The sequence below is a fragment of the Heterodontus francisci genome, unplaced genomic scaffold (assembly GCF_036365525.1).
Source record: "Heterodontus francisci isolate sHetFra1 unplaced genomic scaffold, sHetFra1.hap1 HAP1_SCAFFOLD_632, whole genome shotgun sequence".
Classification (NCBI taxonomy): domain Eukaryota; kingdom Metazoa; phylum Chordata; class Chondrichthyes; order Heterodontiformes; family Heterodontidae; genus Heterodontus; species Heterodontus francisci.
The window spans coordinates 354,153-377,199 of record NW_027141616.1 but is presented as its reverse complement, the minus strand read 5'-3'; the positions used below and the strand labels follow the sequence as shown (position 1 = coordinate 377,199).

At 45.2% G+C, this 23,047-nt stretch overlaps 1 long non-coding RNA gene across 1 annotated transcript; it reads left to right on the top strand.

Annotated features, from left to right (window-relative positions):
* Positions 1 to 26: 26 nt before the first annotated feature.
* LOC137364164 (uncharacterized) lies at positions 27 to 21,267 on the top strand. The gene is made up of 3 exons (XR_010972985.1): positions 27 to 198; positions 8,114 to 8,190; positions 20,872 to 21,267. It is a non-coding gene; the product is annotated as an uncharacterized lncRNA (long non-coding RNA).
* The last annotated feature ends 1,780 nt before the right edge of the window (positions 21,268 to 23,047 follow it).

Genomic DNA, 23,047 nt, shown 5'->3' with positions numbered 1-23,047 from the left:
AGTTGCTGTGAATAAAACGATGAATCAGTTCACATTTCAGGAATAGAGTGAAGGGACTGAGGTCTGACCGTTACAGCTAAAAACAGCTGTTCATGCAGTCATTCAGGAGCTGTGCCATAATAACAGCTTGAAGCGAAAAAGAGAAGGTGGATGAGCGGATTATGTGTCCGTGTACAGTTTATGGGACAGGAGACACAGGTACAGCAGTGGGAACGTTATTATGTTATACATTGTTTTAAAATAATTTAATGGAGATGTCGGATGCAGCTTTTTCAGAGAGATTGTGGGTGGCTCTTAAAAGAGCCGTTGTGTTTGATCTGTTTTTCAGTCCATTGTGCAGTTTTACTTGGAGCTGGTGTACTTGGTCACCGCCTTTGTCCCTTCCGACACGGCGTGCTTGGCCAGCTCCCCGGGCAGCAGCAGGCGCACGGCGGTCTGGATCTCCCGGGAGCTGATGGTTCTGCGCTTGTTGTAATGGGCCAGGCGGGAAGCCTCACCCGCGATGCGCTCGAAAATATCGTTCACAAACGAGTTCATGATGCTCATGGCCTTGGAGGAGATGCCGGTGTCGGGGTGAACCTGCTTCATCACTTTGTAAATGTAGATGGAGTAACTCTCCTTCCTCGACTTTCTCCGCCTCTTGCCGCCCTTTGCTGACGGTTTACTCACAGTTTTCTTGGCGCCCTTCTTAGCAGCTGCTTTCTTCTTCTCCTCAACCATCTTCAGTTTCAATTTCAGACACAGAAATAAATCAAACCCCTTCCGAGTGCGGATTAAATAGACAATCCCACAGCTCTATGCTAATAAGGGATGGGGGAAAGTCAAGATTGTGATTGGGTGATTCGCAGTGATGTCAAAGTATTTTTACTGTAATTCTCTAATTGGTGATTTTCCCCATCCAATCAGAATAAATATTTGCAACCAATCACAAACACCCTTCCTGCAATCAGGAAGGATATTTCACAAAGATTCTCCGGCCCCAGTTGATATTGAAAGAGCCGCTCCCTGTGTACAGCTCCCTGGAAATGTCCTGGCTGTTGGTGGGAGGACACTTATTGATGATTCTCTGTCGTTGTGTCTCTGCTATTGCATGTGAATGTGTAATTAATTCCACTGCTTTTAGTCTGTGGTACTGTGTTTGCACATGTTATGTAATTCGGTAGTTCTCGGTCTCTGGTGCTGTATGGATTCCTTCTCTATCTGTCAGACTCTGGTACTGTGTTTGAGTATGACATCCATTCTGTATCTGTCAGTCTCTGGGATGGTACGTGAATTTGGGACTTACTCTGAATCTGTCAGTGGTTCTGTATGTGTGGAATTCAAGCTCTATGTGTCAGCATCTCACAATATGTTCACGATTTATTTGTCAGTCTCTGGTAAATTTGGCAGTCACTGAATCTGCAAGTGGTACTGTAGGAGTGTTTGTGATTGATTTTGTATGTGTCAGTCTTTGGCACTACATCGGAGTGTGGGATTAATTCTGTATCTCTCAGCCTCTGGTAGTGTGTGTGATTGTGGGATGAATTAATCAGCAGTCAGTGGTGCTGTATGTGAATGTGGAAATCATTCTGTAACTCCATCTCATATTGTCATGTGCGAGTGGGAATCACATGTATCTTTCGATACCTAGTGGTGTGTGTGAGCATGGGATTCATCCTGTACTTGTCGGTGGTACTGTTTGCATCTGTGGGATTGATTCTGTACCTTGCAGTCACTGGTATTGTGTATGAAAGTGAGATGAATTCTAGATCTGCCACACACTGGGTGTGTGTGTAAGAATATAATAACATCCGAAATAGGAGCAGAAATTGGCCATTTGACCCATCAAGCCTGCTCTGCCATTCGATAAGATCATGGCTCTTCTGATTGTGACCTTAATTTCACCTTCCTGCCTACGCCCATAACCAATGATTCCCATGTTGATCAAAAATTTGTCCAACACAGCTTTGATTCAATGACTCGGCCTCCAGAGTCCTCTGGGGAACAGAATTCCAAAGATGAACAACCCTCTGAGAGAAGAAATTCCTCTTCATCTCCTTCTTGAATGGAAGACCACTTAGCTTGAAACTCTCGCCCCTACATTCCCCCACAAGGAGAAACATCCTCTCAGCATCTACCTGTCCAGCCCACTGAGAATCTTATTGGTTTCAATAAGATCAGCTCTCAATCTTCTAACTACAGTGGGTATAGGCCCAACCTGCTCAACATTGTCTCATAAGGCAATCCTTCATCACAGAAATCAGCCTAGTGAACCTTCTCTGAATTGATTCCAATGCAAGTATATCCCTCCTTAAGTAAGGAGACCAAAACTGTATGGAGTCCTTTAGTTGGGATGTCACTAATGCCCTATACAGTTATAGTAAAACTTCCCGACCTTTATACTCCATTCCCATTGCTAAAAATGCCAACATTCCATTTTCCTTCCTAATTACTTGCTATACCTTCATGCTAACTTTTTGTAATTCATGTACCTGGACACCCAGATCCCTCGGTACAGCAGCATTCTGCAGTCTCTCTCTCTATGCAAGTAATATTCTGTTTTTTCTATTCTTCCTGCCAAATTAGACAACCTCACATTTTCCCACATTATACTCCAACTGCCAAACTTTTGCCCATTGACTTAACCTATCTATATCTCTTTGCAGACACTTTGTCCTCCTCATAACTTGCTTTCCTATCAATCTTTGTCACATCCATAAATTTGGCAACAATACACTTGATCGCTTCATGTAAGTTATTAATATAGACCATACATAGTTGAGGCACCAGCACTGATCACTGTGGCACTCCATTAGTTACAGATTGCAAAAATGAAAATGCCCAATTTATCCCCACTCTCTGTTTTTCCTGTGAGTTAGCTAATCCTAGATCCATGAGTGTATAGTCTTCAGTTTTATTCTGTCAGCATCTAGTGCTCCATGTGAGTTTTGGACTCTTTCTCAATCTCTCAGTGCTACTATTTGTGTGTTAGATTGCTTTAGATGACTCAGGCTGAGGAATTGTGAGTGAGTGCAGTCATCAACCGATGCCTTTCAGCACCTGGCACTGAGCATGTGTTTCAGAATCACTCTCTATCTGGCAGTGTCTGGTACTCTGTATGAGTATGGGATTCATTATATAATCTTCCGTCCCTGGGACTGTTTGCAAGTCTGGATTCATTCTGCATAAAATGTCAGCACAGCAACAGGCCACTGATGTGGTAGGTTTTAAGCAGACAATATGTTTGAGGCTTTGCCTAGTATTAAATATCTGTCACTGTGAACACAATAGTGGAAGATAATGTATCCTCCAATCTAATACCGGATTGGTGGGCAAGTGTAACTCAGACTGTACTAAGCAATTTGATCAGTGCCATTCAGTCGGACAGTGAGAATTTTGGACTTGCATGTAAAATGAGCTCAGTCTGGAACTGTACAGTATCTTCCATCTGACACTGTATGTGGTTTTAGGACTGGTATGTAACTTATGGCTCACTATACAAATCAAATTTATATTGTATCTTTTAGTATCACAATCCAGATGAGTTTTAAACTGGAATATGAGTTTGTATCTCAGGTTATACTGTATTTCATAATCTCTCAATCTGATTATGCAGTTGAGATATGGACTAGTGTCCAAATGTAGGTGATGCAGTGGTTATCACCGCAGCCTCACAGCTCCAGCGACCCGGGTTCAGTTCTGGGTACTGCATGTGTGGAGTTTGCAAGTTCTCCCTGTGACCATGTGGGTTTCCGCCGCGTGCTCCGGTTTCCTCCCAGCCAAAGACTGTCAGGTTGATTGGTAAATTGGCCATTGTAAATTGCCCCTAGTGTAGGTAGGTGGTAGGAGAATGGTGGGGATGTGGTCGGGAGCATGGGATTAATGTAGGATTAATATAAATGGGTGGTTGTTGGTCGGCACAGACTCGGTGCGCCGAAGGGCCTGTTTCAATGCTGCATCACTAAATAAAAATAAATACATTATGGGAATTAATACTGCAACTTCTAAACTCATAACATGTAAATATTTAGCTGGTATTTAACCTGAATCTCAGAGTACATTATTGAGGTTAATTCTGTAACTTTGAAACGGGAACCATGTGCCAGTTCTATATGTATTTAATTTGTAGCTGAGGTTAGTCATAGAGTCAGAGTTATACAGCATAGAAACAGGCCCTTCAGCCCATCGTGTCCATGTTGGCCATCAAGCACCTATCTATTCTAATCCTATTTTCGAGCACTTGGCCTGTAGCCTTGTATGCTATGGCATTTCAAGTGCTTATCTAAATTATTCTTAAATGTTATGAGGGTACCCTGCCTCTACCACCCCTTCAAGCAGTGCGTTCCAGATTCCAACCACTCTCTGGGAGAAAAGGTTTTTCCTCAATTCCCCGCTCAACCTCTTGCCCCTTACCTTAAATCCATGCCCCCTGGTTATTGACACCTCTGCTAAGGGAAAAAAAAAGTTTCTTCTTATCTACCGTATCTATGCCACTCATAATTTTTTATACCTCAATCAGGTCCCCCCTCGGCCTTCTCTGCTCTAAGGAAAACAACCATGGCCGATCCAGTCTCTCTTCACAGCTAAAATGTTCCAGCTCAGGCAACATCCTGGTGAATGTCCTCTGCACCCTCTCCAGTGCAATCACATCCTTCCTATAGTGTGGTGCCCAGAACTGTACACAGTACTCCAGCTGTGGCCGAACAAGCATTTTATACATCTCCATCATAACCTCCCTGCTCTTATATTCTATGCCTCAGCTAATAAAGGCAACTATCCCATATGTCTTCCTAACCACCTTTTCTACCTGTGCTGCTGCCTTAGGTGTTCAATGGACAAGTATACCAAGGTTCCTCTGACCCTCTGTACTTCCTGGGGTCCTTTCATCCATTGTATATTCTCTTGCCTTGTTAGTCCTCCCAAAATGCATCACCTCACACTTCTCAGGATTAAATTTTATCTGCCACTGCTCTGCCCATCTTACCAACCCATCTATATCATCCGTTATCTAAGGCTTTCCTCCTCACTATTTACGACACCAATTTTCATGTCATCTGCGAACTTACTGATCACATCACCTATATTCACATCTAAATCGTTAATGTACACTGCAAACAGCAAGGGTCCCTGCACCAATCCCTGCGGTACACCACTGGTCACAGGCTTTCAATCGCAAAAACAACCCTCGACCATCACCCTCTGCCTCATGCCACTCAGCCAATTTTGGATTCAATTTGCCAAATTGCCTTGGATCCCATGGACTCTCACCTTCTTGACCAATCTCCCATGTGGGACCTTATCAAAAGCCTTACTGAAGTCCATGTAGACTACATCAACTGCTTTAACCTCATCTACACACCTAATCACCACCTCATAAAATTCAATCAAGTTTGTTAGACACGATCTCCCCTTGACAAAGCTATGCTGACTATCCCTGATTGATCCCTGCCTCTCCAAGTGGAGATTAATCCAGTCCCGCAGAATTTTTTCCAATAGTTTTCCTACCACTGATGTTAGACTCACTGACTGGTAATTACCTGGTTTATCCCTCCTCCCCTTCTTGAATAATGGTTCCACATTCACTGTCCTCCAGTCCTCTGGCACCTCTCCTGTGGCCAGAGAGGATTTGAATATTTGTGTCAGAGACCATGCAATCTCCTCCCTTGCCACACATAGCAGCCTGGAATACATCTCATCTGGGCCTGATGATTTATCCACTTTTGAGCCCGCTAAAACTGCTAACACCTCCTCCCTTTCAATGCTAATTTGTTCACGTATATCACAATCCCCCTCCCTGATCTCTACACCAAAATCATCCTTCTCCACAGTGAACATAGATGAAAAGTAACCATTCAAAACCTCATTTACATCCTCTGGCTCCACATACAGATTGCCACGTTGGTCCCTAATGGGGCCTACTCTTTCCCTGATTATCCTCTTGTCCTTAATATACTTATAAATGCCTTGGGAATTTCCTTTATCTTGCCCACCAGTGTTTTTTCATGCCCCCTCTTCGCTCTCAATTACTTTTTTTTAATGTATCCTCCCTGCACTTTCTATACTCCTCTAGGGCCTTTGCTGTTTTCAGCTCTCTGAATCTGCCATAAGCCTTTTTTTTCCCTTATTCAATCCTCGATATCCCTTGACATTCAGGGTTCCCTAAACTTGTTGGTCCTACCCTTCATCTTTACGGGAACATGTGGGCCCTGAACTCTCACTATCTCCTTTATAAATGACTCCCGCTGGTCTGATGTAGACTTTCCTAGAAGTAGCTGCTCCCAGTCCACTTTGGCCAGATCCTGTTTTATCATATTGAAATTGACCTTCCCCCAAAACAGTACCTTTATTTCCAGTTCATTTTTGTCCTTTTCCATAACTGCCTTAAATCTTAGAGTTATGGTCACTATCCATGAAATGCTCCCCCACTGACACTTCTACCACTTGTTCGGCTTCATTCCCCGAGATTAGGTCCAGTACCACTTTCTCTTGTACGACTCTCTACGTGCTTGGTCAAAAAGCTCTCCCGAATGCACTTTCAGAATTCCACCCCCTTTGACCTTTTGCATATGACTATCCCAGTTAATATTGGAGAAGTTGAAATCCCCTATTATTACCCTATTATTTTTACACACCTCTTAGATTTCCCTACATATCTGCTCCTCTATCTCTCCCTGACTGTTTGGAGGCCTGTAGTACACTCCCAGCCAAGTGATTGCCCCCTTTTTGTTTTTAAGTTCTACCAATATGGCCTCATTTAAAGAACCTTTTAATATATCATCCTTCCTTACTGCAGTAAATGATTCCTTGGTCAATAGTGCAATGCCACCTCCTCTTTGACATTCCCCCCACCCCCTCGCCCTCGCCCCCACTCCAGTCCTTGTCATGCCTGAAGATTCTATACCCTGGAATATTAAGCTGCCAGTCCTGCCCTTCCCTCAACCATGTTTCTGTGATAGCAATAATATCATATTGCCATGTGTTAATCAACGCCCTCAATTCATCTTCGGAGTTCCGAAGAAGGGTCACGGACCTGAAACGTTAACTCTGCTTCTCTCTCCACAGATGCTGCCAGACCTGCTGAGTATTTTGAGCATTTCTTGTTTTTATCCCTCAATTCATCTGCCTTACTTGGAAGACACCTTGCGTTAAAATAGATGAAATCCAGCCTTGCATTATTTGCTTGCAATATTGTGGGATTGACACAGTGATAATTTGATAGTGAGAGAGAATTTGGACTGGGATTTATGTATCTACCTGTCAGTGGCACTGAGTTGGAGTGACATGGAAACAACGTCTGTCTCTCCTGCTCTGTTTGATTGATGGATTGAAAATGTGTCTCTGGAACGATTTCTGCTGTCTGAGACTGTGGAACTGATGACCTGTCTGTGTCTCTGTGCTGTGTGTGTGATAATGTACGGACTGTGTGTGAGAAGGAGCTGGTGGTTGGGCTTTGCCTGTGAATGGCTCTGTGGTGTAGTAGACAGCACGTCACTGTTATATTAAATATACGTCACCATCCACTTTGGTGAAACCCTCCATTCTTTAACCATTGCACTGCCCCATGACATGTAGATGGGGGAGGGGTGCGCAGGCGCAGATTTCTGCAACAATTCACCAAACAGAATCAAAAAGTTCCAGCACAGAATTAGGCCATTTGGCCCATCGTGTCCGCACCAATGCAAAGGCAGCAATCCAGTCTAATCCCATAGTTTGTTATTGGACAGTGGGATGTGGGGAGTTACACAAAGAGAATCTATTATAGGCACCAGGTGAGAAGTGTGAAGGACACATTTTAAACAGCGGCTGTTTGGTTTCGCTTGAACGGTTAGACCATGGGAGCGGGAACTGGAAATCTGACCTGTGTAAAAGTCCCTGTTCCGTCGGTCAGTCCCATTCATGGCCCAGTGGATTGTTTCTGGATGTCATTAAATTGTTGGAAAATGGCCAAAGCCCCTGGTATGCAGTAGCTGGGTGCTACAGGACTGCAGTGGAATCAGACACTGACTCTGTTTGTGTTGCTGGGTTTCCTTTGTGATTGTTCACAATGATTATTAATTGAAAAATTGTTTTGGTCACTTTTGTATCTTCTACCACACATCTTCCTGAATTATAATAAATATTTTCCTTTCTACAGCCAAATACTTGAAGGAAGTAGAATAAATGTAGTGATTCCTCGACACAAGGGGAAGTGCAGCCAGCTCCTCACACACAGTAAGTAGATTATCACTCACAGAGAGCAGAGACATCAGTTCCACAATCACCGACAGCAAAAGTAGTCAGACCGGCACTGATCCCAAGTTCCAGAAACATTTATTCAATCCAACAGTCACACAGAGCAGGAAAGACTGAAGTTGTTTCCATTTCACCCCAACTCTGTCCCAGGTAGATACATCAATCTCCGTACAAAATCACACCCACTATCAGATTGCAAGGCACTGTGTCATTCTCACAAGAGTGTAGCCTGGACTACAAATTCTATGTCAGATGGGAAACAGGACCTGATTGTAAAGTACAGAATTAATCTCAATAATGTAAGACTGCAGACTGAGCTACATGTTACACACCACTCCACAAATCTCATAAATGGTAAAAATGGAAGACATAGTCTTCCATTACTGCAAACTGAACACAAGTAGTTGGAGGAGTAGGCCATTCAGCCCCTCAAGCCTGGCTCGCCATTCAATAAGATCATGGCTGATCTCTCCCAGGCCTCAACTCCTCTTTCGGGCCTGCTCTGCTTTACCCTCGACTCCCCGAGATTTCAAAAATCTATCTGCCACCTCCTTAAATACATTTAGTGACCTAGCCTCCACAAGTCTCTGACGTAGAGAATTCCAGAGATTCACCACCCTCAGAGAAGAAATTCATTCACATCTCAGTTTTAAATGTGTGCCCCCTTATTCTGTAACAATGTCCTCTAGTTCGAGATTCCCCCACCAGTGGAAATATATTCTCAACATCTACCCTGTCAAGCCCCCTTAGAATCTTAGATGTTTCAATAAGATCACCTCTCATTCTTCTAAACTCCAGTGAATAAAGGCATAACCTGTTTCGCCATTCTTGATAAGACAACCCCTGCATTCTAGGAATGAGCCCAGTGAACCTTTTCTGAACTGCCTCCAATGCTAGTATATCCTTCCTTAAATATGGGGACTAAAACTGCATGCAGTACTCCAGGTGTGGCCTCACCAACACCCTGTACAGTTGTAATAAGACTTTCCTATTTTTAAACTCTAACCCGCTAGCAATAAAGGCCAAAATTCCATTTGCCTTCCTAATTATTTGCTGCACCTGCATGCTAACGTTTTGTGTTTCCTGCACAAGAACACCCAGATCCCACTGTACTGCAGTATTTTGTAGTCTTTCTCCATCTAAATAATAATCTGCCTTTTTATTCTTCCTACCAAAGTGGATGACCTCACACTTTCCCACATTGAACTCCATCTGCCAAGTTTTTGCCCACTCACTTAACCTATCGATATCCCTTTGCAGATTCTTTGTGTCATCATCACAACATGCCTTCCCACGTATTTTTGTATCGTCAGCAAATTTGGATACTCTACACTCTGTCCCTTCCTCCAAGTCATTAATATAGATAGTAAATAGTTGAGGCCCTAGGACCGATCCTTGTGGCACCCCACTAGATACGGCTTTCCAACCTGAAAAAGACCCATTAATCCCGACACTCTGCCTTCTGTGTGTTAGCCAATCCTCAATCCATGCTAACACATTACCCCCAATACCCTGAGCTCTTATTTTGTGCAATAACCTTTTATGTGGCACCTTAGTGAACGCCTTCTGAAAATCCAAATACACTACATCTACTGGTTCCCCTTTATCCACTCTGCTTGTTATATCCTCAAAGAACTCTAACAAGTTTGTCAAACATGATTTCCCTTTCATAAAACCATGTTGACTCTGTTTGATTGCATTATGTTTTTCCAAATGTCCTGCTTTTTCTTCCTCAATAATGGACTCCAGCATTTTTCCAATAACTGATGTTAAGCTAACTGGTCTATAGTTTCCTGCTTTCTGTCTCCCTCCTTTCTTGAATAAGGGCGTCACATTAGCGGTTTTCCAATCCGCTGACACCCTACGGAATCCAGTGAATTTTGGTATATTATGACCAATGCCCCTACTATCTCTGCAGCCATTTCTTTTAAAACCCTTGGATGGAGGCCATCAGGTCCTGGCGACTTGTCTGTCTTTAGTCCCATCAGTTTGTCCAGCACCTTTTCCCTTGTGATAGAGATTGTTACAAGTTCCTCCCTCCCATTTACACCTTGCTCATCTATTATTGTAGGGATGTTTATAGTGTCTTCCACCATGAAGACCGATGCAAAATATTGGTTTAAATTATCTGCCATTCCCCTGTTCCATGTTATTAATTCCCCAGTCTCATCCTCGAAGTGTCCCACATGTACTTTAGCTACTCTCTTCCTTTTTATGTTCAAGGATATTCGATGTTCCGGACGAATAGGCAGAAAGGAAAAGGAGGTGGGGTAGCTTTGTTATTAAAGGAAGGGATCAGTGCAGTTGTGAGGAATGATATAGGTGTAATAGATGGTGATGTAAAATCAGTTTGGGTGGAAATAAGGAATAGCAAGGGAAAGAAATCACGGGTGGGAGTGGTCTATAGGCCCCCGATGAGTTGCTCTTGCTGTTTGTTTGTTGCCAATTTACTCTCAATCAATTTTCTCTCTCTATTTGTTTTTTAGTCATCTGCTGCTGGTTTCTAAAAAATTCCCATTCTTCTGGCCTAGCACTAGCTTTTGCTGCTTTGTATGCCTTTGTTTTTGATTTGATACTCTCCTTAACTTCCTTTGTTATCCACGGATGGTTCATCGTTCTCTTCGAGTCCTTCCTTCTGAGTGGAATAAATGTTTGCTGAGTGTTATGAAATATCTGCTTAAAAGTCTGCCACTGTTCATCTACTGACTTCCCCTGTAGTCTATTTTCCCAGCCTGATGATCAATGGCATTACCATCACTGAATCCACCACCATCAACATCCTGGAGGTTACCATTGACCAGAAACTGAACTGGACCAGCCACATAAATGCTGTGGCTACAACAGCAGGTCAGAGGCTAGGAATTCTGTGGCGAATAACTCACCTCCTGTCTCCCCACACCTTTCCACCATTTACAAGGCACAAGTCAGGAGTGTGCTGCAATACTCTCCACTTGTCTGGATGAGTGCAGCTCCAACAACACTAAAGTAGCCTGCTTGATTGCCCCCATCCACCACCTTCAACATTCACCACCGATGCACAGTGGCAGCAGTGTGTACCATCTACAAGATGCATTGCAGCAACTCACCAACGCTTCTTCGACAGCACCTTCCAAACCCGCAACCTCTACTATCTAAAAGGACAAGGGCAGCAGATGCATGGGAACACCAAGTTCCCCTCCGAGCCTCGCCATTCCTTCATTGTCGCTGGGTAAAAATCCTGGAACTCCCTTCCAAACAGCACTGTTGGTGTTCCTACATCTCAAGGATTGCAGCGGCTCAAGAAGGCAGCTCACTACCACTTTGTTTAGGGCAATTTGGAATGGGCAATGAATGCTGGCATAGCCAGTGATGCCTACATCCCATGAACAAATGAAAAAAGTGAGGAAATAATGAACGGCTTTTATAAAGTACAAGGAGACATGTTTACTTTTGTGGTGGTGTCTGAAACAAGAGCCAAAAATATAAAATCGCCATTCATAGAACCAATGAGGAATTCATGAAATATGTATTTATGTAGTGAATGGTTAGAATCTGGGATTTGCTATCACAGGGAGAGGTTGAGGCAAATAGTACCGATGCAGGGAAGGTGGAACAAGTGTATGGGGAGAAAGGAATTGAGAGATATACATATCGGGCTTTATTTATCTTTCATTCCTATGAAGCAAGATGGTTGGAAATATATGTAGAGCATAGAGCAGTTGGAACAATCCCAGTGCAGTGTTTTGTCTGGATGGATAAACTGCATTTATTTTAATGCAAAAAGCCTTACAGGTAAGGCAGATGAACTCAGAGCATGGATTAGTACACGGGATTGTGATATTGTAGCTATTACAGAATCGTAGTTGAGGGATGGGCAGTACTGGCAGCTCAATGTTCTGGGGTACCGATCCTTCCGGCGTGACAGAGGTGGAGGTAAGAGAGGAGGGGGAGTTGCACTATTGATTAGGGAAGACATCATGGCAGTACTTAGAGAGGATATCCCGGGGTGAATGTCCAGTGAGGCCATATGGGTAGAACTTAGAAATAAGAAAGGGGTGATTCCTTTGATGGGATTATACTATAGACCCCCCAATAGTCATAGGGAAGTGGAGGAGCATATAGGTTGGGAAATCACAGATAGGTGTAGGAATTATAGGGTTGTAATAGTAGGTGATTTTAACTTCCCTAATATTGACTGGGACTGCCTTCGTACTAAGGGATCAGATGGGAAGAATTTTTTAAAATGTGTCTAGGATAGTTTTCTGAAGCTGTATGTGGATGGCCCTACTAGAGAAGGGGCTACACTCGACCTCCTCTTAGGAAATGAGGATGGGCAGGTGGTTGATATGTCAGTGTGGGAGCACTTTGGGACCAGTGACCATAACTCTATTAGCTTCAAGACAGTTATGGAAAAGGATAGGACTGGTCCTCAGGTTGAAGCCCTAAATTGGGGGAAGGCTAATTTTGATGGCATCAGACAGGAACTCTCAAAAGTTGAATGGGAGAGGCTGTTTACAGGTAAAGGGACGTCTGGCAAGTGGGAGGCTTTTAAAAGTGAGATAGGAAGAGTTCAGGGCCAGCATGTTCCTGTTAGATGGAAGGGCAAGGCTGGCAAGTTTAGGGAACCTTGGTTGACGAGGGATATTGAGGGTCTGGTCAGGACAAAGAAGGAGGCATATGTCAGGTATAGGCAGCTGGGATCGAGTGAGTCCCTCGAGGAGTATAGTGGATGTAGGACTACACTTAAGTAGGAAATTAGGAGGGTGAAAAGGGGCCATGAGATTTCCCTGGCAGATAAGATAAAGGAGAATCCTAAAAGATTCTATCAGTATATTAAAAGTAAAAGGGTAACTAGGGAGACAGTAGGTCCCCTTAAAGATCAGTGCAGCAATCTATGTGTGGAGCCACGGGAAATGAGCGAGGTCTTAAATGAATATTTCTCATCCGTATTTACCGTGGAGAAGGTCATGGAAGCTAGTGAGTTCAAGGGAGGGAACAGCGATATCCTGGAGCATATCAACATTACAAAGGAGGTGTTGGAGGTTTTGAAGTGCATTAAGGTGGATAAATCCCCAGAGCCTGACCAGATATTCCTAGGATGCTATGGGAAGCAAGGGAGGAGATTGCTGGGGCCCTGGCAGAGAATTTTGTATCATTGTTAGCCACGGCTGAGGTACCGGAAGACTGGAGGATAGCTAATGTTGTGCCTTTATTTAAGAAGGGCAGCAGGGATAAGCCAGGGAACTACAGGCCGATGAGCCTTACATCAGTGGTGGGAAAGTTAATGGAAGGGATTCTGAGAGACAGGATTTATATGCATTTTGAAAGGCATGGTTTGATAAGGGATAGTCAGCATAGCTTTGTGCATGGGAAATCGTGTCTCACGAATTTGATTGAGTTTTTCGAGGAGGTGACCAAGAGGATTGACAAGGGCAGAGTGATGGACATTGTCTACATGGACTTTAGCAAGGCCTTTGACAAGGTCCCGCATGGCAGGCTGGTCCGGAAGGTTTGAACACATGGGATACAGGGTGAGCTAGCAAATTGGATACAAAATTGGCTGGGTGATAGGAGGAAGAGGGTGGTTGTGGAGGGTTGTTTTTCAGACTGGAGGCCGGTGACCAGCGGTGTGCCACAGGGATCGGTGCTGGGCCCTCTGTTTGTCATATATATTAATGACTTGGATGTGAATGTAAGGGGCATGATTGCTAAGTTTGCAGATGACACCAAAATTGGTGGCATAGTGGACAGTGAAGAAGGTTGTCTAAGGTTACAACAGGATATAGATCAACTGGGAAAGTGGGCAAGGGATTGGCAAATGGAATTTAACACAGACAAGTGTGAAGTGATGCATTTTCGGAAGTTAGACCAGGGCAGGACATATACAGTGAATGGCAGGGCCCTGGGAGTGTTGTTGAACAGAGAGACCTTGGGGTGCAAGTACATAGTTCCCTGAAAGTGGAAACACCGGTAGACAGGGTGGTGAAGAAGGCGTATGGCACGCTTGACTTCATCGGCTGAGGCATTGAGTACAAGAGTTGGGACGTCATGTTACAGTTGTACATAACGTTGGTTGGGCCACATTTGGAGTACTGTGTGCAGTTCTGGTCGCCACACTACAGGAAAGATGTGATTAAGCTAGAGAGGGTGCAGAAAAAATTCTCAAGGATTATTGCAGAAAATAAAAGCTCATGGTGTAGGGGTAACATATTGGCATGGATAGAAGATTGGCTCGCTAACAGGAAACAGAGTAGGCATAAAAATGGGTCATTTTCTGGTTGGCAAGGTGTAACGAGTGGTGTGCCACAGGGATCTGTGATGGGGCCTCAACATTTTACAATTAATAGAAATGACTTTGATGAAGGGACTGAAGGAATGGTTGCTAAATTTGCTGAAGACAAAGATAGGTCGGAAAGTAACTTATGAGGAGGACATAAGGAGGATACAAAGGGGTACAGATAAGTTAAGTGAGTGGGAAAAGACCTGGCAAATGGAGTATAATGTGAGAAAGTGTGAAATTGTCCACTTTGGAAGAATAAAAAAGAAACAGATTATCTCGATGGTGAGAGATTGCAGAGCTCTGGGATGCCGAGGGATCTGGGTGTCCTGGTGCATGAATCGCGAAAGGACAGTATGCAGGTACAGCACGTAATTAGGAAAGCTAATAGAATGTTATAGTTTAACGCAAGGGGAATTGAAAACAGAAGTGCGGAAGTTATGCTGCAGTTATACAGGGCATTGGTGAGACCATATCTGGAGTTCTGAGTACAGTACTGGGCTCCTTATTTAAGGAAGGCTGTAAATGAGTTGGAGGCAGTACAGAGAAGGTTTACTGGACTAATACCTGGAATGGGGGGGGGTGGTGGTTTATGAAGAAAGATTGGACAGGCTAGGCTTGTATCAGCTGGAATTTAGAAGAGTAAGAGGCGACTTGATTGAAACATATCAGATCCTGAGGGGTCTTGACAGGGTGGATGTGGAAAGGATGTTTCCCCTTGTGAATCTAGAACCAGGGGTCACGGATTATAAATTAGGGGTCGTCCATTTAAGACAGAGATAAGGAGAAATTTTTTCCCTGAGGGTCGTGAGTCTTTGGAATTCTCTTGCTCAAAAGGTGGTGAAAGCAGAGTCTTTGCATATTTTTAAGGCAGAGGTAGATAGATTCTTGATAAGCGAGGGGATGAAAGGTTATCGGGGGTAGGTGGGAATGTGGAGTAATCAGTTCAGCCATGAACTTATTGAATGGCGGAGCAGGCTCGAAGGACCGAGTGACCCACTCCTGCTCCTAATTCGTATGTTTGTATGTTTGTACGTATGACAACATTAGTATTCAGAAATCTATCGATTTCTGTCTTGAATATGTTCAATGATTGAGCCTCCACAGCCCTCTGGGATAGAGAATTCCACAGATTTGCTACCCTCTGAGCAAAGAAATTCCTGCTCATCTCAGTCTCAAATGGCCTGCCCTTATTCTGAGACTGTGTCCCCTTGTTCTAGCCTCACTAGCCAGAGGAAACATCCTATCCATATCTACCCCGTCATGCCCTGTAAGAATGTTGTAAGTTTCAATGAGATCACCTCTCATTCTTGGAAACTCCAGAGAACACAAGCCCAGTTTCTGCAGTCTCTCATCATGAGACAATCTCGCCATCCCAGGGCATGAGTCTGGTGAACCTCCGTTGCACTCCCTCTATGACAAGTATATCCTTCTTTAGATAAGGAAACCAAAATTGTACAGAATACTGCAGGTGCGGTCTCACCAAGGCTTTATACAATTGAAGCAATACATCTTTACTCATGCACTCAAATCCCCTTTCAATGAAGGCCAACATACCATTTGCCTCTTAATTGCTTGCTGCACCTGCACACTAGCTTTTAGTGACTCATGAGCAATGACACCCAGGTCCCTTTAGACATCGACACTTCCCAACCTCTCACCATTTTAGAAATACTCTGCCCTTCTGTTTTTTCTACCAAAGTGGATCACTTCACACTTGTTCAAATTATATTCCATTTGCCACGTTCTTGCCCATTCACTTAGCCTGTCCAAATCCCCTTGAAGCCTCCTTGCATTCATTCTGTACCTTTCAATCAGGTAAATTTTGTCTGTAATAAAAACAAGAAGTGCTGGAAATACTCAGTAGGTCTGGCAGCATCTGAAAGGTCACTGACCTGAAACGTTAACTCTGCTTCTCTCTCCACAGGTGCTGCCAGACCTGCTGAGTATTTCCACCATTTCTTGATTTTATTTCAGATTTGCAGTATTTTGCTTTTAAATTTTGCCTGTTCTATTTCAGATTTTATATTTAAAATTTGGCCATGGTGACAGAGTTTATTTAGATCTGATAGTGAGTTTGTTTTTGGACTGCGATTGATGGATCAACCTGTCAGCTGTACTGAATTAGAGTGAAATGGAACCAACTTCTGTCTCTCCTGCTGTTGTTTGACTGTTGGATTAAAAATGTCTGTCTCGACTTTGGGATCAGTGTCTGCCTGACCACTTCTTTTGTTTGTTCCAGTGGAACTGATGAGCTGGCAGTATCTCTGTGCTTTGTGAGTGATCCTGTACCTACTGTGTGTTGGAACGAGCTCGCTGCACTTTTCCTTGTGTCCAGGAATCACCACATCCATTCAGGTTCCTTCATGTATTTGCCTGCAGGAATGAAAAGTAACTCTTAACCCTTAAGATAAAAGCAAAATACTGCAGATGCTGGAAATCTGAAATAAAAACAAGAAGTGCTGGAAATACTCAGCAGGTCTGGCAGCATCTGTGGAGAAAGAAGTAGAGTTAACATTTCAGGACAGTGACCCTTCTTCAGAACTGGCAAATATTAAAAATGTAAAAGGTTATAAGCAAGTAAAGTGGGGGTGGGGCAAGAGATAACAAAGGAGGTGTAGATTGGACTAGGTCACAGAATAGCTGACCAGAAGGTCATGGAGCAAAGGCAAACGATATGTTAATGTGTGCTGAAAGATAAAGCATTAGTACAGATAGGGTGTTAACGGACTGAAAATTGAACAGCAGCAAGTACAAACATGAAAAAAAACAGTGGGTAAGCAAACTGAACAAACTACAATGAAATGAAATGAACAAAAGAAAAAAAATTGTAAAAAATAACTAAAAATAAAAAAAAAACAGTGGGTAAGCAAACTGAACAAACTATGAAGTAAAATAAAAACAAAAAATATATTAAAAAAGGAAAAAAAAACTAAAAATGAAAGTAAAATGGGGGGCCCGTCATGCTCTGAAATTATTGAACTCAATGTTCAGTCCGGCAGGCTGTAGTGTGCCGAATCGGTAAATGAGATGCTGTTCCTCGAGCTTGCGTTGATGTTCACTGGAACACTGCTGCAAGCCCAGGACAGAGATGTGAGCATGAGAGCGGAGGGGAGTGTTGAAATGGCAAGCAACCGGAAGCTCAGGGTCCTGCATGCGGACTGAGCGGAGGTGTTCCGCAATGCAGTCACGCAGTCTGCGTTAGGTCTCCCCAATGTACAGGAGACCATATTGTGAGCAGTGAATACAGTAGACTACATTGAAAGAAGTACAAGTAAATCGCTGCTTCACCTGAAAGGAGTGTTTGGGGCCTGGGACAGTGAGGAGAGAGGAGGTAAATGGGCAGGTATTACACCTCCTGCGATTGGAGGGGAAGGTGCCATGGGAAGGGGACGAGGTGGTGGGGGTAATGGAGGAGTGGACCAGGGTGTCACGGAGGGAGCGATCCCTTCGGAATGCTGACAGGGGAAGGGAGGGGAAGATTTTTTTATTTTTTTTATTGCCAAAATATTCGTATTCATAAAATTCTGTAAAAATTACATTACCAGTTTCAAACAGCACCAAGTCAGAAAATACAAACAGTGCAAATGAGGTCCGTTTGCTTCATTACAATCATCAGTTGCCTCACAACCCTCCCATTTCACATTTGTCATGCCAATTACATTTTTACATTTTACAGCAAATGAAAATTTTCCCAATACATTTCAAAGGGTTTCCCATGGATCCAGCCCCTCAGTTCAGCTTGATGGGGGGGACCTTCCACTGTGGTCTTTCCCCATTGAGCCTTTGCCGCGGCTGCCCCAAGCTTTAGTGCGTCCCTCAGCACGTAGTCTTGGACCTTGGAATGTGTCAGTCTGCAACATTCGGTGGTGGACAACTCTTTGCGCTGGAAGACCAGCAAGTTTCGGGCAGACCAAAGGGCGTCTTTCACCAAATTGATAGTCCTCCAGCAGCAGTTGATGTTTGTCTTGGTGTGTGTTCCTGGGAACAGCCCATGGAACACAGACTCCTGTGTTACAGAGCTGCTTGGGATGAACCTCGACAAAAACCACTGCATCTCTTTCCACACCTGCTTTGCAGAGATACATTCCAGGAGGAGGTGGGCAACCGTCTCTTCCCCACCACAGCCACTGCAGGGGCATGCTGCGGAGGGAGCGAGACTTCGGGCGTGCAGGAAGGATCTGATGGGGAGGGCCCTTCTCACCACCAGCCAAGCTACATCTTGGTGCTCGCTTGAAAGTTCGGGTGATGAGGCATTCCGCTAAATGATTTTGGCGGTCTGCTCAGGGAACCATCCGACAGGATCCACCGTCTCCTTTTCCCGTCGGGCCTTGAGGACATTCTGTGCAGACCAGTGCCTGATGGATCGGTGGTCAAAGGTGTTTTCCCGCAGAAACTGCTCCAAGAAGGATAGGTGGTACAGCACGGTCCAACTGCATGGAGCGTTCCGCAGCAATGTGACCAGGCACATCCTTCGCAACACCGGGGACAGATAGAACCTCAGCACGTAGTGACACTTGCAGTTTGCGTACTGGAGGTCTACACACAGCTTGATGCAGCCGCACACGAAGGTGGTCATCAGGATGAGGGCGACATTGGGTACATTTTTCCCGCCCTTATCCAGAGGTTTGAACATCATGTCCCTCTGGACCCGGTCCATTTTAGATCCCCAGATGAAGCGGAAAATGGCTCGGGTGACCGCCACAGCGCAGGAGTGGGGTATGGGCCAGACCTGCGCCATGTACAGCAACAACGTGAGAGCCTTGCACCTGATGACCAGGTTCTTACCCACAATGGAGAGAGATCGCTGCCCCCACACGCTCAACTTATGTTGTACCTTGGCTACTCGCTCCTCCCAGGTTTTGGTGCACGCCACGGCCCTTCCGAACCATATCCCCAGCACCTTCAGGTAGTCAGACCTGACGGTGATGGGGACAAAGGATCGGTCAGCCCAGTTCCCAAAGAACATGGCCTCGCTCTTGCCATGGTTAACTTTGGCTCCCGAGGCCAGTTCGAACTGGTCGCAGATGCTGATCAGTCTGCACACGGACAGCGGATCCGAGCAGAAGACGGCGACGTCATCCATGTACAGGGAGGTTTTAACCTGAATGACTCCACTGCCTGGGATTGTCACCCCTCTGATGTTCGCATCCTTCCTAATAGACTCAGCAAAGAGTTCAATACAGCAAACAAACAAGACAGGGGAGAAAGGACAGCCCTGTCTGACTCCAGATTGGATTGGGAAACTTTCCGATTCCCACCCATTGATTGAGACTGCGCTACTGATGTTTGTGTAGAGCAGTTTGATCCAATTGCAGATTCCCTCCCCAAACCCCATTTTGGAAAGCACATCCATCATGAAGGTGTGTGATATCCTGTCAAAAGCCTTCTCCTGGTCCAGGCTGATGAGGCAGGTGTCCACCCTCCTGTCCCGTACGTAGGCGATCGTATCCCTGAGTAGTGCGAGACTATCAGAGATCTTCCTGCCGGGTACAGTACAGGTCTGATCAGGGTGGATCACCAACTCCAGAGCAGACTTGACTCGACTGGTAATGACTTTCGACAGGATCTTGTAGTCAACGTTAAGCAGTGAGATGGGCCGCTGATTTCTGCCCTCTCCCCCTTCCGCTTGTAGATGAGGGTGATGATGCCTTTCCTCATGGATTCTGACATGCTGCTGGCCAGGAGCATACTCTCGTATACTTCCAGCAGGTCCGGGCCGACCTAGTCCCACAGAGCCGAGTACAGCTCAACCGATAAGCCGTCGCTTCCGGGAGTTTTACTCGTCTCGAAGGACTCGACGGCTTTGTCAGCTCATCCAGAGTTCGCGGCTTGTCCAGTCTCTCGCTCGTGCTGCCATCTAAGACCTCTGTGATAGATGACAGGAAGGACTGGGAGGCTCTGCTGTCTGTGGGCTTCGCGTCATACAGCCCAGCATAAAAGGATTTGCTGATCCTTAGTATGTCGGACTGTGAAGACGTCACCGAGCCATCTTCTTCCTTCAGGCTGCTGATAACAGAGCTCTCTCTGTGTACCTTCTGGAAGAAGTAACGCGAGCACGTCTCATCCTGCTCGATGGAGCGGACTCTGGACCAGGAAGATGATCCTGGAGGCCTCCGTGGCAAAGAGCGAGGCCTGCTGGCTCTTCACAAAGATGCGTTTGGGAGTGGCATCACGCTGTACTAATGCTTTATCTTTTAACACACCATTAACATATCGTTTGCCTTTGCTCCACGATCTTCTGGTCAACTATTCTGTGACCTTGTCCGATCTACACCTTCTCTTTCGTTATCTCTTGCCCCACCCCCGCTTTACTTGCTTATAACCTTTTACATTTCTAATATTTGCCAGTTCTGAAAAAGGGTCACTGACCTGAAACGTTAACTCTGCTTTTCTCTCCACAGATGCTGCCAGACATGCTGAGTATTTCCAGCACTTCTTGTTCTTATACCTGAAGAACTGGTGAGATAGAAGATACAAAAGATCAATGTAATCGTCCCAATAATAATCATTATGAACAATCACAAAATGAAAACCAGGAACACAAACAGTGTCAGTGTCTGACTCCACTGCAGTACTGCAGTATTCAGCTTCTGTTTACCAGGTGTTTGCAGTGGTTTTACAACAAGTTTGTGACATTCAGAAACAACACAAGCCCTGCACTGGTCAATGACTGGGACTGTCCGATAGAGCAGTGACCTTTACACAGTCACATTTCTATTTCAACGGAAAACAAGCAGCCACTATTTAAAATGTGCCGTTCACACTTCTCACCTGGTGTCTGCAATAAATGCTCTTTGTCTAACTGTCCACATCGTTATTTTGCGGCTATTTTCCCCCACTGTTCACAATCCAACAAACAGTGAGAGACTGGAACTAAAGCAGGAAAATTCCCTCTCCTTTGGGTGGTGAAATTGTCAGTGATTTTCAATAGTGATTTCTTCCCATTGTGTCTCCCTGAGCCTGTCCAGACACTGTCCGAGAATGAACTCTCCCTTCCCCGTGTCCCCGGCTCACTCCATGTTCCGGGAGCAGCTCCTGCTCCACAGTGTCTGTTCCAAACACTCCCCGACTCCCCCTCAACTTCCCACCACTCAATGCTAATCTCTGAGCACATCTGCGGACACGCTCCCAAAGCAGTGGCTGCTGGAAGCAGATGCTGTTTGTTCCCTTCCCCCGGGCCCGGGAAGTGTCCATTCTTTTGGGCCTCCTTATCTCGAGAGACAATGGATACGCGCCTGGAGGTGGTCAGTGGTTTGTGAAGCAGCGCCTGGAGTGGCTATAAAGGCCAATTCTGGAGTGACAGGCTCTTCCACAGGTGCTGCAGAGAAATTTGTTTGTTGGGGCTGTTGCACAGTTGGCTCTCCCCTTGCGCCTCTGTCTTTTTTCCTGCCAACTACTAAGTCTCTTCGACTCGCCACAATTTAGCCCTGTCTTTATGGCTGCCCGCCAGCTCTGGCGAATGCTGGCAACTGACTCCCACGACTTGTGATCAATGTCACACGATTTCATGTCGCGTTTGCAGACGTCTTTATAACGGAGACATGGACGGCCGGTGGGTCTGATACCAGTGGCGAGCTCGCTGTACAATGTGTCTTTGGGGATCCTGCCATCTTCCATGCGGCTCACATGGCCAAGCCATCTCAAGCGCCGCTGACTCAGTAGTGTGTATAAGCTGGGGATGTTGGCCGCTTCAAGGACTTCTGTGTTGGAGATATAGTCCTGCCACCTGATGCCAAGTATTCTCCGAAGGCAGCGAAGATGGAATGAATTGAGACGTCGCTCTTGGCTGGCATACGTTGTCCAGGCCTCGCTGCCGTAGAGCAAGGTACTGAGGACACAGGCCTGATACACTCGGACTTTTGTGTTCCGTGTCAGTGCGCCATTTTCCCACACTCTCTTGGCCAGTCTGAACATAGCAGTGGAAGCCTTACCCATGCGCTTGTTGATTTCTGCATCTAGAGACAGGTTACTGGTGATAGTTGAGCCTAGGTAGGTGAACTCTTGAACCACTTCCAGAGCGTGGTCGCCAATATTGATGGATGGAGCATTTCTGACATCCTGCCCCATGATGTTCGTTTTCTTGAGGCTGATGGTTAGGCCAAATTCATTGCAGGCAGACGCAAACCTGTCGATGAGACTCTGCAGGCATTCTTCAGTGTGAGATGTTAAAGCAGCATCGTCAGCAAAGAGGAGTTCTCTGATGAGGACTTTCCGTACTTTGGACTTCGCTCTTAGACGGGCAAGGTTGAACAACCTGCCCCCTGATCTTGTGTGGAGGAAAATTCCTTCTTCAGAGGATTTGAACGCATGTGAAAGCAGCAGGGAGAAGAAAATCCCAAAAAGTGTGGGTGCGAGAACACAGCCCTGTTTCACACCACTCAGGATAGGAAAGGGCTCTGATGAGGAGCCACCATGTTGAATTGTGCCTTTCATATTGTCATGGAATGAGGTGATGATACTTAGTAGCTTTGGTGGACATCCGATCTTTTCTAGTAGTCTGAAGAGACCACGTCTGCTGACGAGGTCAAAGGCTTTGGTGAGATCAATGAAAGCAATGTAGAGGGGCATCTGTTGTTC